We start from the raw sequence: 14,727 nt of genomic DNA, 5'->3' as shown, positions 1-14,727 counted from the left end.
CATGGGTGACTCAAGAGGATCCTAAACTAACCTCCTCCCACAAACTACCAAACCCATAGCGAAGAATGGAACAGTTTCCTCTGAAAAATACCCCAAAATTTGAGTGACCCCTACACTTGCTATGAAAAAGAATCTCCAAACACACCAAATCTATTGCTAAATATGGAATAATTTCCTCTGAGCAAAACCACCAGTATTAGCTGAGAAACTCCAATACGTCAGGAAAATGAGGGGAGAAAACCCACAGCGAAGCAAGGAGGAGAGGTTAAGATGGGGCCTCACTGTCCACCCCGCTCCTGGGAGGATGACCCATGCTTAGCAGAACACTCACAACTCAGAGCTATTCCCTGAGGAACATTTCAATGACACATATGGCACCCCAAAATTTGAGACCTAAATTTGAGATGAACCCCCAAAACATCTAGCTTCAAAAGTCAACAGGGTTTGCATCCATGAGTCCCACAGGCTACCACAAGCTAAAAAGTAGTTCTTAAAGGGTGACAGACTCAGACACCCCAGGGCCAGTGCAGGGGCAGCCTACTGAAAATTGCCAAGACTTTCTGTGAAAAAGGTTTACTTATGCATCTTAAAACATTGGTTTGAGGAGCTGGCATCTAATTTAATACTCAGCTAAGGATCTACTGAGATATTCTCCAGTCACAGAAGCTGGTGGGCACTCTATTCTCTGTGCTCCAATCACTTTTTCTATAAGATCAGTAACAGGATAAGGATGCTTACTCTTGCCATATTCAACATAATAAAGGCAACCATTTCAGAAAGGAAGAAGTATTTACACTATTTACAGATAATACTAGCTATAGAAAACCCTAAAGATTTCACACACACAAAAAAAAAAAAAAAAAAAAAACCTGCTAGGATAAAAGAATTCAGTATAGGTAGAGAAACAGAATCGATATACAAAAATCTGTTGCATTTCTATACACTAGTAACAAACTATGAGGAGGAGAAATGAAGGAAACAAACCCATTTACAAAGCACCCAAAGGGTAAAATACCTAAGTAACCAACGAGGTCAAGGATCTATACCCTGAAAGTGATAACATATTGAACAAAAGATCATGAAGACATGAGCAAGTGCTTCCCTGCTCATGTAGCAGAATTATCATTGTTAAAAGGGCCATTTTGTGGGCCTCTCCAGTGGCGCAGTGGTTAAGCGCTGGGTTACAAAGCTGCCCGCAGCCTCTGCAGCACCGGTTCAATCCCTGGCTGTTGGCGAGGGTCCCACATGGCGCGCAGACCTCTCCTGCCACCCGCTGCTACCCTCAGCAGTGTACTTTATCAGTCTGCCTATTCTGCTCCCCACTCTGGCTCTGGTGAATTCTCTCACCCTCCCGCGCTTCTGACTGTACCCAGTGTTTGTATAAATAAATAAATAAATCTTTAAAGAAAAAAAAAGGGCCATTTTGAGTAAAGCGACATGGCAGGTTCAGAGCAAAACCTACCAAAATTTGAAAAGATATTTTTTCACAGAAATATAACAAACAATCCTAAATCATGTGTGGAACCACAAAGACACTGAATAGCCAAAGCCACCGTGAGAAAGAAGAACAAAGGTAGAGGTAATGACCTTCCTGACGTGAAATCCTATCACAAACCTGTAGGAGAAACAGGATGGTTATCGGCACTGAAACGTCACGTAGATCAATGGAGCAGCACTGAGGGCCCTGAAGTAAGCACGGGCACATACGTCAATTAAGTTATAAGGAAGGATCCAAGAATATACAATGGGGAAAGGAGAGTCTCTTCAATAAATTGTGGTGGGAAATATGGAAGCTACAAATATAAGACTGAAACTGGACATACACAAAAAATTAACTGATACCACAAAAAAATTAACTGAAAATGGATTAAAGACTTAAAACCACAACAGTCCTTGCTGAAAAACTTCAGTGCTAAGTTCCTTGACATCAGCCTTGGTGAGGATATTTTGGATTTGGCACAAAGAGGGAAGGCAACAATAAGCAAGTGGGATTACATGAAACTAAAAAAACATCTGTTCAGCCAAAGAAACCATCACAAAACAAAAAGGCAACCAATAGAATGGGGGAGAGAATTTGTAAACCAGGTAACCAGATAGGAGGTTAACAGCCAAAGTATATGAAGATCTCACACAACTCAATGGCCAAAAAAAAGGGTAAAGACCACAATAGACACTTTTCTAAAGAAGACATAAGGATGGCCAACAGGTACATGAAAAGGTGCCCAATATAGCTAATCATCAGGCAAATGCAAGTTGCTCCCACAAGGAGATATCAGGGCCATGAGCAGAAAGATAAGAAATGACAACTGTTGTTGAGGATGTGGAGAAAAGGGCGCCCGGCCACTGTTGGCAGAAATGCAAAATGGTGTGGCTGTTACAGAACGGGATCTGGAAGTTGGTCAAAACATGAAAAACTGAACTACCACATGATCTAGCAATTCCACTTCCTACGTATTTATTTATCTGGAGGAAATAAAACACTAACTCAAAATGTTCCTGCCTTCCCGTGTTCGCTGCAGCATTATTTACAAAAGTGAAGGTATGAGCTCCTTTGATTCCCTGTGTTCCTGTGGTGTCAGAATGAATCTCTCTTATTTCTCTGATCTTTTCTAATTTTTTTTTTACTAATTTCTATCATAATATAATCTCTCCTTTTACCACATCAAATGAGCATGTGATTATATCATGCAATAGTTCTCCTGCTTCATTACTTCTTCTGCTGATCCTAGTGACTTTACTGGACATTTTTATTACCCCACATTCTAAGAAATGCCATCAATATTTCAAATTCCAAAAAAAGTAAACAAGAGCACACGAATGCCAAAACCAAATTGACTGTCATCTCTTTTCCACTTACAAAATATTTGATTCTGGTTTTACTTTCCAAAGTAAAAATTCAGATGAAGAAATCTGAACCTCAAATGGAAAAGAGTTCCTGTTTTTGCCATTTAATTGGTTTGACTATTTTCCAGGGCATTCCATGTTCCTGCTTGTTTTGGTAGGGGAAGATTCGTGTACTTCAGGGCCCTTCATGGTCTCAGGTGTGACTTACCATGGAAGTGGAGCACAAAACTCCCTTGGCTTGTTGCAATAAAGTCTTACACAGGAAAGGGAGGGCGGGGGAATAAATGAATGACAGGTTTATGTAAATTCTTCTGAGGAGACAATCATTTCTTTTGAGACTCCAGGCAAAAGGCAGACTAGAAATGCAGAACTCTCCCTTCGAGCACCTTGAGAAGCTGACTTTTATATAAGCATGACTGACACGGATAAATGTTACAGACAGATGCATATGAAGGTGTGTTTTCTCTGTCAGGTACCAGTCTGTGTTGGATTAAACAGCTGCCAGGAAAGAATCTGGGCCTTAGGTCCTGGCATTACATCAAGGGCAGGTAACTCTGGATGGAAAGAGGAGCAACAACAGACCCTACTGACGAAGGCAGTGAGGGAGGCAGGCACAGGGTGTGTTGCTCTGGTGTCTAGAGCCAGGGGCAAGCGTGGGAGCAGAGCTCAGAAAGTCATTTGAAAAGTCATGATTCACCATGCATGGACCAAAAGTTCTATTTTTTGATACTAATAATTATAATAACTATAACAGTAATAGGCAAGATTTATTTATAATATACTATGTGCCAGTGGTTTCACTTATGATATTTCATTTTGCTCTCACAAAAACAGATATCATTGTAGATAATCTCTATGTGCATTTTACAGATCATTAAGCAGAAACTCACCAGATCAGGTGTCTTGCCAAAGTGCCAACCACCGAGTGAAGACGCTGACAATGGTGTCCAGATCTACCCACACCTTTCACAACAGCAGTCCCCACTTATCCCTGGGGGATGTGTCCCGCAATCTCCAGTGGACACCTGAAACCAGACAGCACTGAACCCTTAGATACACATACTATGCTTTTCCCTATCCATGCAAACCTGTGATAAAGTTTAATTTATAAATTAGTTACATTAAGAAATTAATAAAAATAAAGAGCAATGATAACAATATACTATTAATGGGAATGTCTCTCTCAAAACATTTTACCATGTGTAATATTTCTGGACCGTGGTTGAGCACAGGTAACTGAAACCAGGGAAGCAAAACTCAGGCAAGGCGGACAATGACACTCCTTTGCCTGCTGAACTGCCCTGAGGTCATTCAGCTAAGACTGTCACCAGGATATGATAGAAAATGAGTAGAAACGTCAGATTGAACATATTAAAGCTGAGCTACAAACCTTCTCCCCCCACACACACCAGCAACATTTCCATTTTGGTGGCCCTGACTTCTCAGGCCAGGAACTTTGGAGATACCCTTGGCTCCGCTTTTTGATCATGGCCCACAGACACAAGGAAACCTTCTTGACTCTACCTTCAAAATATATTCAGAACCCTGACAACCTCACCTCACTTATCCTGCCACACACTACCAGCAACCTGGCCTCCAAACACAGCAGCGAGCCAGACACCCAAAGCTTTCTGTGAACTGTCTACCAGCTCTCCCTGTGCCCCATATCACAGACCTTGGGAAGTAAGACCTTAAATGTCTAGCCCAAAGAGTCTATGAAGATGAGATTGGAACCCAACTCAATGCAGTCCAATAAGAAAGGTAAGTCTCGGGGGCTGCAGATAAATTTAACACTAACACTCTCAGTGTTAGTTTAATTCACTGTGTTTAATTTATTGTGTTTACTTCATTAGTCAGTTTAATTCATTGTGGAGAAAACGTGGGAAAGGACTTTTTCCTACCAAAATGACAGCTGGTCAAAGGCAACGATTCACTTTACCAATTCTTGGAGAATGAACAATCTGACCCAACACACGATTATCAGCCAAGCGCACCCTCCATTAGAATCATCGCCATCAGGATTCTATTTTCGCTGTGCGATACCCTGTAAGTCATTAAGAGAATCTTCTGACTGTACATATATTTATAAACAAGAAATGCTTAATAATTACAAATATAATGAATTACGAATGTGTTGGTTCATTAACATCTGTATGTTACGGAGCAGCCCCGATATAAAAACGGGTTCCTGGCTGTGGGTCCTCACCCGCGCTTACAAGGGACTTATGAATACTCCACTGCAGGCACATACAGAAGGTTCATAAAAGGTTTATTTACAAGGGAAAGGGAATTAAGGAAATGTACAACTCAGGGAGAAAATAGGGAAATAAAGTCTTTAATGCGTCCTACCCAATCCGCCAACCTGGAAACCCAAAGGCGCTCCAAGAGCTGGCCGAGCGCTGTGAGCTGGTGGAGAGCCAAAAAAAGGGAATCCCCCAAAGCCCACTTGTCTGGTTTTATACCAAACCTGGCTGCTTAACCCCACCCTCAGGTCCCAGCTACCTTCCCTTTGGTGATGATGGGATGTGGAGTTCCCAGTGTCTTTGGCTTTGGCCTGGGGTGGACGTGGAGTCCACAGAGCCTGTATGGAATTAGCTTTAGGACAGCCTTTTCCCCCTAACATGTATACTCCTCTGAGTCTCAAACACCTTCTTCTGCTGAGGTCTACCTCTGTGTGGGAAGCGCTCCCTTCCCCTTCCCCTCCCTTCTACCCTACAGACATGAGAATAGACATTTTTATCCTGAACTTCCTGCTTAAGAAAACAAACATTAGTCACTACCTTTCCTGGGCCTGGTTCAGGGTACTATTTATTAATCTAGGGTGATACTATTTCTTAAACTAGGGGGGCTGTGAACAGGCCTTTCCAAGGGCAGCAGGCCCCACCTGCACCTTTGGAGGATGCTGTGGGGAGAAGATCAGGTAGAAGTCGGAGGTGCAGGGGGTGAAAGAGTTCACCAGAGACAGAATGGAGGATGGGAGGATTTACTGAAATACACTGCTAAAAGCAGCAGCAGGTGAGAAGGGAGAGGTCTGTGCCCTGAGGAGGATCTGAGGCTCTCTTTATACTCTGTTGTCTCAGGCCTCCTGACCTGGGGCGCCAGTGTGCCCAGTTATGTGCTGGGGTGTCTGCTTTCCAGAGCTGGACACAGAAACACACTCTGGCCTCTGCTTCTGCATTCTCGGAGCTGGGCTGGTTTTTCTGGTCATGGTGGTTGATTTTATGGCCTTGTCCCTGAGGTAACCTTATTCATTGCCTTATCTTTTCCAGCCTCCCAACCCTGCCTGCTGGGCCAGGAGAAGGAGCTTACTCTCTTAGTCTTATTCAACTGTACCCCACAGAGGAGGAAAGTGCAAATCAAGCAGTAATAATTAAGGGACAAGACAAAGTCCACTGCCCCTGGCCGCATGCCAACCCTGCCCCTCAGCCGGCAGTGTGCTTGGTTCTAGAGATGACAATTGCTCCCGTCTCCTCTGCTCAGCCAACTAACTGCCCCAGCAGTCCTCCCGCCGCGCTCTCCAGGTCAGCGATGAGAGAACGCCAGCAGCAGACAGTGAATGTTGCGTCACATATATAAGTATGTGTTAGGAGCCCCAGGAACCCCACATGAAAAACAGCCTCGCTTTCACCCAATCAGGCTGTGAAGAGCAGAAAGTAACAAGGACTATTTTGAGTTCAAGCCTCTGAGTTGAAGTCTCTGGACCGCTCTGTGTCACAGCCCAACAAAGAGCTCTTTCCCTTCACAGGTGGGTCAGGGACGGGATAAAATCACCTGTTCAAAGGCGTGGAATACAATGCTGGCGACGAGCCAGGATTCCACCACCCAACTGCGTGAAGCAATTTGTGAAGTCTGGGGAACAATGCATCAGTGGGGAGAGAAGAACCAGAGGCCCTAAAAGCTTCCCTCGCTCTAATTTCCTTGATTGGAAGTTGTATCAAAATTGATTCCCATTTTCCACAGTGAAAAACACGACTCTTGAACCAGCTCTTAAGAGGCTGTGTTATGGGGTGCTCTCAAACTCCAAACATGCCCCAGGTTTCTCCAAGCCCTCAAGAGGGTAGTTTGTTTTTCATTTTACTTAAGGGATTTGGTGAGAAACTGGGAAAAAAAGATAGAATATTCTCAATTCAAAGAGCCTTTCTCTCACCCTTTGGAAAGCAGCACTGAAAACAAAAGCAACTAAAATCTTTGAACCCTGGGGGCAGTGCTGGGGAAGGTTATTTAAATGCAGGGCACAGAGTTCCATGGTAGCTCGAATGAGACCTGCCACAGAGTAAAGGGCCTAAGGAATACTCCTCCATCATTGTAAAATCACTCCCTCAAGGTACTCAGGGAGCAGAAAGACCCAAAAGAGCTGAGAATGGTGAAGGGCCCAATCCTGTTACCAACTCTGCCACCTACAAGCTGTGAGGCTTAGAAAAGGAAACCTCGGGTGGTTGAGCGCTGGGCTGCGAAGCTGCCCGCAGCCTCTGCAGCACTGGTTCAACCCCGGCCGCCGGTGAGGGTCCCACATGGCATGCAGACCTCTCCTGCCGCCAGCTGCTCCCTTTAGCAGTGTATTTCGTGTCTGCCTGTTCTGCTCCCCACTCTGGCTCTGGTGAATTCTCTCACCCTCCCGTGCTTCTGACTGTACCCAGTGCTTGTACAAATAAATAAATAAATCTAAAAAAAAAAAAATTAAAAGAAAAGGAAACCTGACCTCTCCCAGCTTCACCTCCTGCTGTGTTAAGGCTCAAGTTCTCTTCAGTGTTTACATTCCCAAACTCTACTCTCAGGCTTTCTCAGAAGCCCATCTGGCCACTTCCTAGTGATGAGCACACATGTCCAACACACCACGCTGAAGAGCCTTCCATGGCTGGAGGAACTGTAAACCCACTTCCCTCTCTGAAGGAAGAGCAATTGCTTCACAGCACACGTCGAATCCAGTCATTAGGTTAAAACCTGTCCTAATTCCATGGAACAGGGGCTATTTAGTGGATGCTTAGTCTGCTCTAGGTAGTTTTCTAAGTGCCTGATGTGGCTTAACTTGTTCAATTCTTTCAACAACCTGAGAAAAGGCTGTTTTATTAGTATCCCATTTTACAGATAAGGAAGCTGAGGCATAGGGTCCACAATTCTCAACACCCCTCTTTGCTGCCTCTCCTCAGAAGGTTCTAGAGGAAGCATTGTGTCCAGGGCTCTAAGGACACACTTCAATTCCTAACGCAGCTGGCTGAGCCCTGCAGGGCCTGAGTCTAACCTCTGCCCAACACTGTCATAGCTGCTGAAGTCACTGCGACCCCTCTTGAGGTGACGGGGCACTGAGCTACTCCTCTCTGCCCCGTAACAAAAATGCCAAGTTGGGAATTCACCGCCTCCGGGAAACTGATGCGTTCATCTGGCGCCCCCCTGGTGGCTGCTGTGAGTGCTGTACTCTCCCAGGGGACGCCTTACAGAAAATGAAAATGACCTGTTTACCTTCAGGTGCCCCCCTACAGTGAGATTTTGGAGGATAGGATACCATGCCCTTTGCATACATGCTTTATTCAAACACTGAATTAATGAAGGAAACACGGTTTGCTCTTTTCCTCTTCCCGGCACACACACCTCGCACTGCCATGGTAACTGAGGAACTCTAGTCAATTCCATAATGCTCAGGGTCAGTTTTTTCCTTCATCATTAACACACACCCAGTCTATGGTCTCTTCAAGTAGTGTCTTAATCTGCTCAAGCATTTGTCTAATAGCGCCTCACCTTCCCCGCCCGCTTCCCAAAGGGGTGACTTCAGACACTGAGATGGCGAGATATTTCTAACCAGGTCATGCCACCCCATAGGGCGTCTGCCTTATCAACACTAAGGCCCCTGTGCAGCATCAAACACTCTGACTTTTAGAAACACTTGGGTTTTATTAGTCTTATTACTAGACTATTTACTAGTCTTATTTACTAGTCTTATTACTGTTATTCCTGGGGGTAACAGAAAAATATCTCTAATTCAGAGAAAGGTTATTATTACTAATTACAAAAACTTGCCTGACACTTCCAAATTTTGGCAAATAGTCCTGAAATTATTAGGTTTAGTTCAACTCTCAAATTTGCACACAGTTGGTTTTATTTCTGTTTTTAACAAAGACATAACTTTGACAAGTCCATCTAGAACAAACCACAAGAAAAAGATTTGGTAGCAGAAAACTAAATTATTCCTCTCCATGGGAGAAAGTATAAAAAAGTGAGGAGAAAATTCTTTCCTTCACAGCTCCTACACTGCCCGCTGAAAAGGCAGGACTCCTGGGCACTTCACACCCCCACTGCCCACTGCCATACACAGTCTCTCCACCTTAAGGCTCGAGGTGCTGGATGCAAACCCAGAACAGGACAGAATGTGACTGTAGCCGCCAGGCACATCTGTGGCTGGTGTGAACCGCCAGGTCCCCTTCACAAACTATTTACCAGACACTGAAAAAAAAACAGGCTGCCAATAAGGAAACTGGGGCAGCACCGACCAGGCTGGAGAGGCCTCTGCAAGCTGGGCAGACCAACTGGCGGATGTGTCTCTGCACGGGGCACGCATGCAAGCAAATCCTCGTGCACTGGGCAGCATTAAACAGGGTTCTGAGATATCTACCTCTGGGTTGGACATTCAAGGTTTAGTTCTGCTCGGAAAGGAAATTTACTATGCGGCATCAAATGTGTAGGGATTATTGAAGAAATCACCACCTACCACACATTTTTTCTGCCTGTGTCACTTAGCACAGTCAGCACTCGGCCACCAAGGAATTTCCTCTCTGTGCCTTCAACTCGGGGAACCGTAGCAAACTGCCATCAATGATAACAGCTGCATCCATTTACTATATGACCTTGGTCCGAGCTGCACCCCAGGCATGTGTCAGGGCAATTGTTACTGGCTCAGTTCAGGAGATAAGGAAACTGAGACCCCCAAAACCTACATGACAGCCACACTCCGATGCTAAGGGAGAGCGAGCTTGGGGGATAACCCTGGCTTTCTGTCCCCAGAGACTGCTTCACCACCTCCTGCTGATTCTCTTATGCCACTGAGCTCCTGATCTCCGCAGCATCTATGCACGTGAGGGCCTTTGGCCCTCAGCAAATACTGGAGGCAGGAGGGAGGGAGAAACTCACCAGAGGCCTTTGGCAGGAAAGGCACCCGGCGCCCTGAGGCTCATTTCACCCTACAGCTACCCCAGCAGTGGCCGCAGCACCCCCTCCAACTCATGCGGGCAAAAAAAGGAGCTGCCAAGATTCTTAAGGACGCAATTCAGCTGGGGTGGCATGGCGAGGCGGGCCCTGCTGGCCGCCGGGCCTGGGCGGCCGGCTTAGGGGGTCGGTGGCGGCTCACGGTTCCCCATTTTCCGAAAACTCAAGCCTGGAGGTCGCGAGTCGCCCGGGCCCCGGGGGCTGGAGTCGCCCAGGGACGAGAGGCCCAGGCCCAGCAGGCCCACGGCGCCCCAGGGCCCCCCCTGTCCCCACGGGGCTTCAGGCCTCACGGCTGCACCCCCCTCCCTGCCCCGGGAAGCCAAGCACCCCCCCTCTCGAAGCTGCGGAACCCCGACTCCCCCGCCCACACCCCCACGCCCACGCCGGGCGGGAGCGACACGACACGCTCACCTGTCCGCGGGCCGCCGGCGTCGCGCGCATGCGCTGTCGCAAACGCACGCAGACGCGACTCTGCTTTGCGGCTCTGTCGTAAAGGCCGCGGCGTCTCCTGCTTTCCCGCCAAAAGCGCCCACCCGGAAGCGGAGCCGCCACAGCCGGGCCTGGCACGTGCGGCCTTCGAGCGAAGGCTGATTCACTGTGAAAACCTGCCACCCTCTATCACATGTTCCATGCGAATAACATTTCAAAATCCATCCTGCAGAAATTCTCTAAATAAAAGGAAACCGTCCGTCCCTGCGTGCCTGGGGGTGCCCATCGGCTTGTGTTGCTGTGGTCAACACTGCAAACCTGCAGCCTTTCAGTCCCCCGCTGCGTCAAGTAGCTGCTCATGCACCTTAAGTTCATTTCCATGTGTGAGCAGAATCACCCAGACTGGGTTGTTTTGTGGAGAAACAGAGTCCCTAAAATGATGATAGTGCTAGGGGGGAAGGATGTTCTGCACAAACTCCCTATGGGCTTTGTGGATGCCAGCCCCATGCCATCAAGACACCGGGAACTACAAATCCCAGGATCCCTAAAGGGAGGTTGATCGACTGAAATACACAGCTGAGGGGAGCAGAGGGGAGACAAAAGGAGAGGTCTGCTGCAGCCTGTGGGTCAGCTCCCTGGCTGGGGATCGAACTCAGGTTGCAATGGCTGGCCATAGCTTGATAGCGCTGAGACTTTACTCCCTGTGCCACCAGGATGGCCGTGTTCCTATAAGCTTCTCTCTTATGGCATGTACTCTCTTTGGGAACAACATTCTTTACCTTTCCATCTTACGCTATGTCCCCCACTCTAGCTGTTGCCTGAGCTCCAAGTCTGTACATCCACTACCTATGTACATCTCCACATGCTATCCCATGGACTTCTAACCTCAGCATGTATGTTCAAGGCCATATTTGGGTTCTCTCAAATGTGCTGCTGCTTCTGAAATCCCTGAGTGGCACTGCAGTCCACTGAGGCAGTGGGGACAGAAGACTCAAGGATAGCCTAACCCCATCTCACTCATTCCTCTTCTCAGAAATCAGCAAGGCCGATGGATTCTACTTCAGAAGTAGGTTCCCTCTTTTCTGACCTTAGTACTGGCTTCAAGTCAGGCCTCATTGCTGTCTACCTGCCAGTAGTCTTCTTCCTGCATCCAGCTTGTCCTTAGAAATCTTCCCTTTTTTTTAATAAGGTAACATCAGTTTACAACCTATACAACCGTACAGAGTTCAGGTTCTAGTTTCTCACCTTAACAACTGCACAGCACATCATACCTCCCACCAAATGTCAGTCATGTCCCCATCTACTTTCTTGCTGAAGAGTATGGCTCTAAATCTAAAGTCCAGCTGTCTTTACCCAATATTTATCATGACCATGGTGTACAGTAGCAGAAGACTTGCTAGCTCTGGCCATCTTTGCCCATGGGGTTTCTGCCTATCTCTCTAGGCTCGATGTCGAAGCTTCCCCTCTACACCCTACTTCCTCTCACCCTCACCCCCTGACACAGACACACCAAAGAACTCTCAAGACCCAAAAGCATAGGGCTGTTTAATACCCATGTACCTGCCAGCACAACTTTACCTAGGAATCTCTTCTGTCCTCTCACATGAGTTATTCAGTCTTCAGATTTCCACAAATATTTCATAGTAAAGTTGAAAATATAAACCATTGGCCACTTAAACCTTACCATCTACCTGAAAACTATTAAATGGATAAAGTCTAATAGGAGGTCACATTTGGCTATTCACCCCCACCCTGCCTGCTTTTAGTGGCTCCAATGGAAAGGTAAGTGGCCAAGTCTATATAATTCAATAATGGAATTAACAGCTTGTCATAGTTAAAATATCTCAGATCACGGGTTGCATCATCCTAAATCTGAATCAAGGAGTGTATGAGTTTTCAAGTGGTTCACTAGTCATCAGTAATTCTGTGGTTCCCCTGAAAATTCATTCTTACTTATGCAAGCATCAAGGAGAAGATTAGATTACAGTAGCTACTAAAATAACATGTGGCGAGGGGGCGGAGCAACATGGCGGCGAGGAGACGCTGCGAGTAAGATCTCCCATTAAAAAAAGTTAATAGGGAGGAAAAGTGGCAGGTTCCGGTGAGAACTGGGACAGGGAAGATAAACGGGTGACTCCAGCAAACTACACGAAGAAGAAAGTTGCCATAAAAGAGGACTAGAAGGGAGGGAAGCGCAGAACCCTGCTCCCCTCCCCCGCCCACAGAGGCGGCACTCTCCGACCGGCAGAGAGGAGGAAACAACAAACCAAAACGGCCCACAAGAACAAACGAGGCAGCAAGCTGGACTGTGAGCGGAAAGGAACTATTGCAGCCACCACACCCCGTGAACGGGAGCTGAGGCGAACCCTGCAGGATCCGCCGCGGCGGTGAGCGAACGGCTCCAGGCGCCATTAGAGAAGAACAAAGACCCCGGGAGACGCGCACCCAGCCCGGGCTGCCGGTAAGCTGGCGCAGAAACGCGGAGTGCTCGGCACGCTTGAAAAGCAAGTGCAGACCTGGATCGCGGCTGCCCAGGTCCCCGCGCCTGCGACCTAGGCTTGCGGGGAGACGACCTAGGCTTGCGGGGAGACGCGCGGAGGTCCTCACTGAGGTGAAGGTCCCTCCCTGAGTAAGCAGGATCCAGGCACCCAGGCACGGGAGCGGTGCAAAAGGCGCCATTCCCGCGCCACTGAACTGGGCTACAGCCCGCGTCCTGGAACTGAGGGCTTTGAACTGAGACCCGGGGCACGAAAATTCGGGGCGTGGTTTCTCCACGACGGTGGGGCACAAGGCAGACACAGCACCCCAAAGCTGTTGAGGTGTACCCTACCATTCCCGCTCTGTTCTCTGTCCCACGGGGTGGGGGGGCGAAAAACAGCCCCCCAAGGACAATAGGAGAGATCTCTGGCGCCACCTAGCGACCAGGAAAAAAAAAGTCACTAACACCCTATAAAACAGGACATTTCTTAAGACTGCTTGAAAAGGGCAGAAGGTTTCTGGAGGACCCAGTGGCCAGCCGGGAAGTTATTCCACGCCAGGCCCCTTCCGACCAGCAGTCTGAGCCCACAGAGGGAGCAGGCACCCACGTCCGGGGCAGACCGGGTGCGCAGAAGAGTGTGCCTGAAACCGGAGGCGCAGGGACTGCATCCCGCTTCGCCATTTGAGAACAGGGACATTTCTTCAGTAAAAACTGCCTAAAACCAGCAGAAAGCTCCCCCAGAAGACAGAGATGGCTCCTGGAAGAGCCAGAGGGGAGCGGAGAAGTTCACCCAAGATGTCAGTCAGTCCGAGCAACACAGTGTCCCAACGCATACGACAAATTAGAAAACAGACAGTAGGGAGTAGAAGAACCACACGCAACCTAAAAACTCCTCAGGAAAGAAGCACACCACAAAAAGAAAACCACTCCCCAGATTGCAACGACAGCAACTTGGAAGAACTTCTGAGCCTTCCAGAAAGAGAATTTAAAATTGCCATGATTAAAAAAGTGATAGATCAGAAGAAGGAAATTGAGTCCCTAAAGAGGGAAGTAAGAGAAATGCAGGAGATCAAAGAATTAATGGAGGAACTAAAGAACTCTGGGAAAAGCAATGAAAGCAGAATAGATGAAATGGAAGAACGAATAAGTAATCTTGAAGACACAGAAATAAAAAGAACCAAAACAGAAAAGGAAAGAGAAGTACAAAGGAAAAAGAATGAAGAAAGACTTCGGGAACTATCTGACTCCATGAGGAAAGGAAATATAAGAGTTATAGGAATTCCAGAAGGACAGGAGAGAGATGTAGGAACAGAGAAAATATTCATGGATATAATTGAAGAGAACTTCCCAAATGAGAAGAAGGAGCTGAAAATTGATATACAAGAAGCAAGAAGAACACCAAACTTCCACGACGAAAGGAAAAACACAGCAAGACACATAATAGTAAAGCTCCCAAGAATCCAGGACAAGGAAAAAATAATGAAGCTGACAAGAGGGAAGAAACAGATAACATTCAAAGGAAAACCAATCAGGCTGACATCAGACTTCTCTGAAGAAACACTACGGGCAAGGAGAGAGTGGAGGGACATAGTCAACAGACTCCAAGAAAACAGATGCCAACCAAGAATACTCTATCCCGCAAAGCTCTCTTTCCTCCATGAAGAAAGAATATGGACCTTCCCAGACAAAGAGAAACTCCGGAATTTCATTGCGACTAAACCCCCACTCCAAAAAATACTACAAGGAATCCTAAAGCCAGAACCTCAGAGGGACGAATAACA

The 14,727-nt window shown here is 47.1% G+C and overlaps 1 long non-coding RNA gene across 3 annotated transcripts in view; it reads right to left on the bottom strand.

Annotated features, from left to right (window-relative positions):
- The window catches only part of LOC119240413 (uncharacterized), a 29,886-nt gene extending 19,401 nt beyond the window's left edge, over window positions 1-10,485 (bottom strand). The window contains exons 1-2 of one of the 3 annotated variants that reach the window (XR_005124136.1): window positions 10,450-10,485; window positions 3,735-3,869 (exon numbers count right to left, since the gene is read on the bottom strand). This is a non-coding gene — a long non-coding RNA (uncharacterized LOC119240413). Of the gene's footprint in view, window positions 1-3,734; window positions 3,870-4,783; window positions 4,902-9,963; window positions 9,994-10,449 lie in introns of those variants that run through there. The other 2 variants (XR_008550982.1, XR_005124135.2) reach the window with 2 other exon arrangements.
- Window positions 10,486-14,727: the final 4,242 nt, after the last annotated feature.

The sequence above is a fragment of the Talpa occidentalis genome, unplaced genomic scaffold, assembly GCF_014898055.3.
Source record: "Talpa occidentalis isolate TD23 unplaced genomic scaffold, MPIMG_talOcc4v2.1 talOcc4.12, whole genome shotgun sequence".
NCBI classification, from domain to species: Eukaryota; Metazoa; Chordata; class Mammalia; order Eulipotyphla; family Talpidae; genus Talpa; species Talpa occidentalis.
The sequence above is the reverse complement of the archived record's forward strand: the minus strand, read 5'-3'. Positions and strand labels throughout refer to the sequence as shown.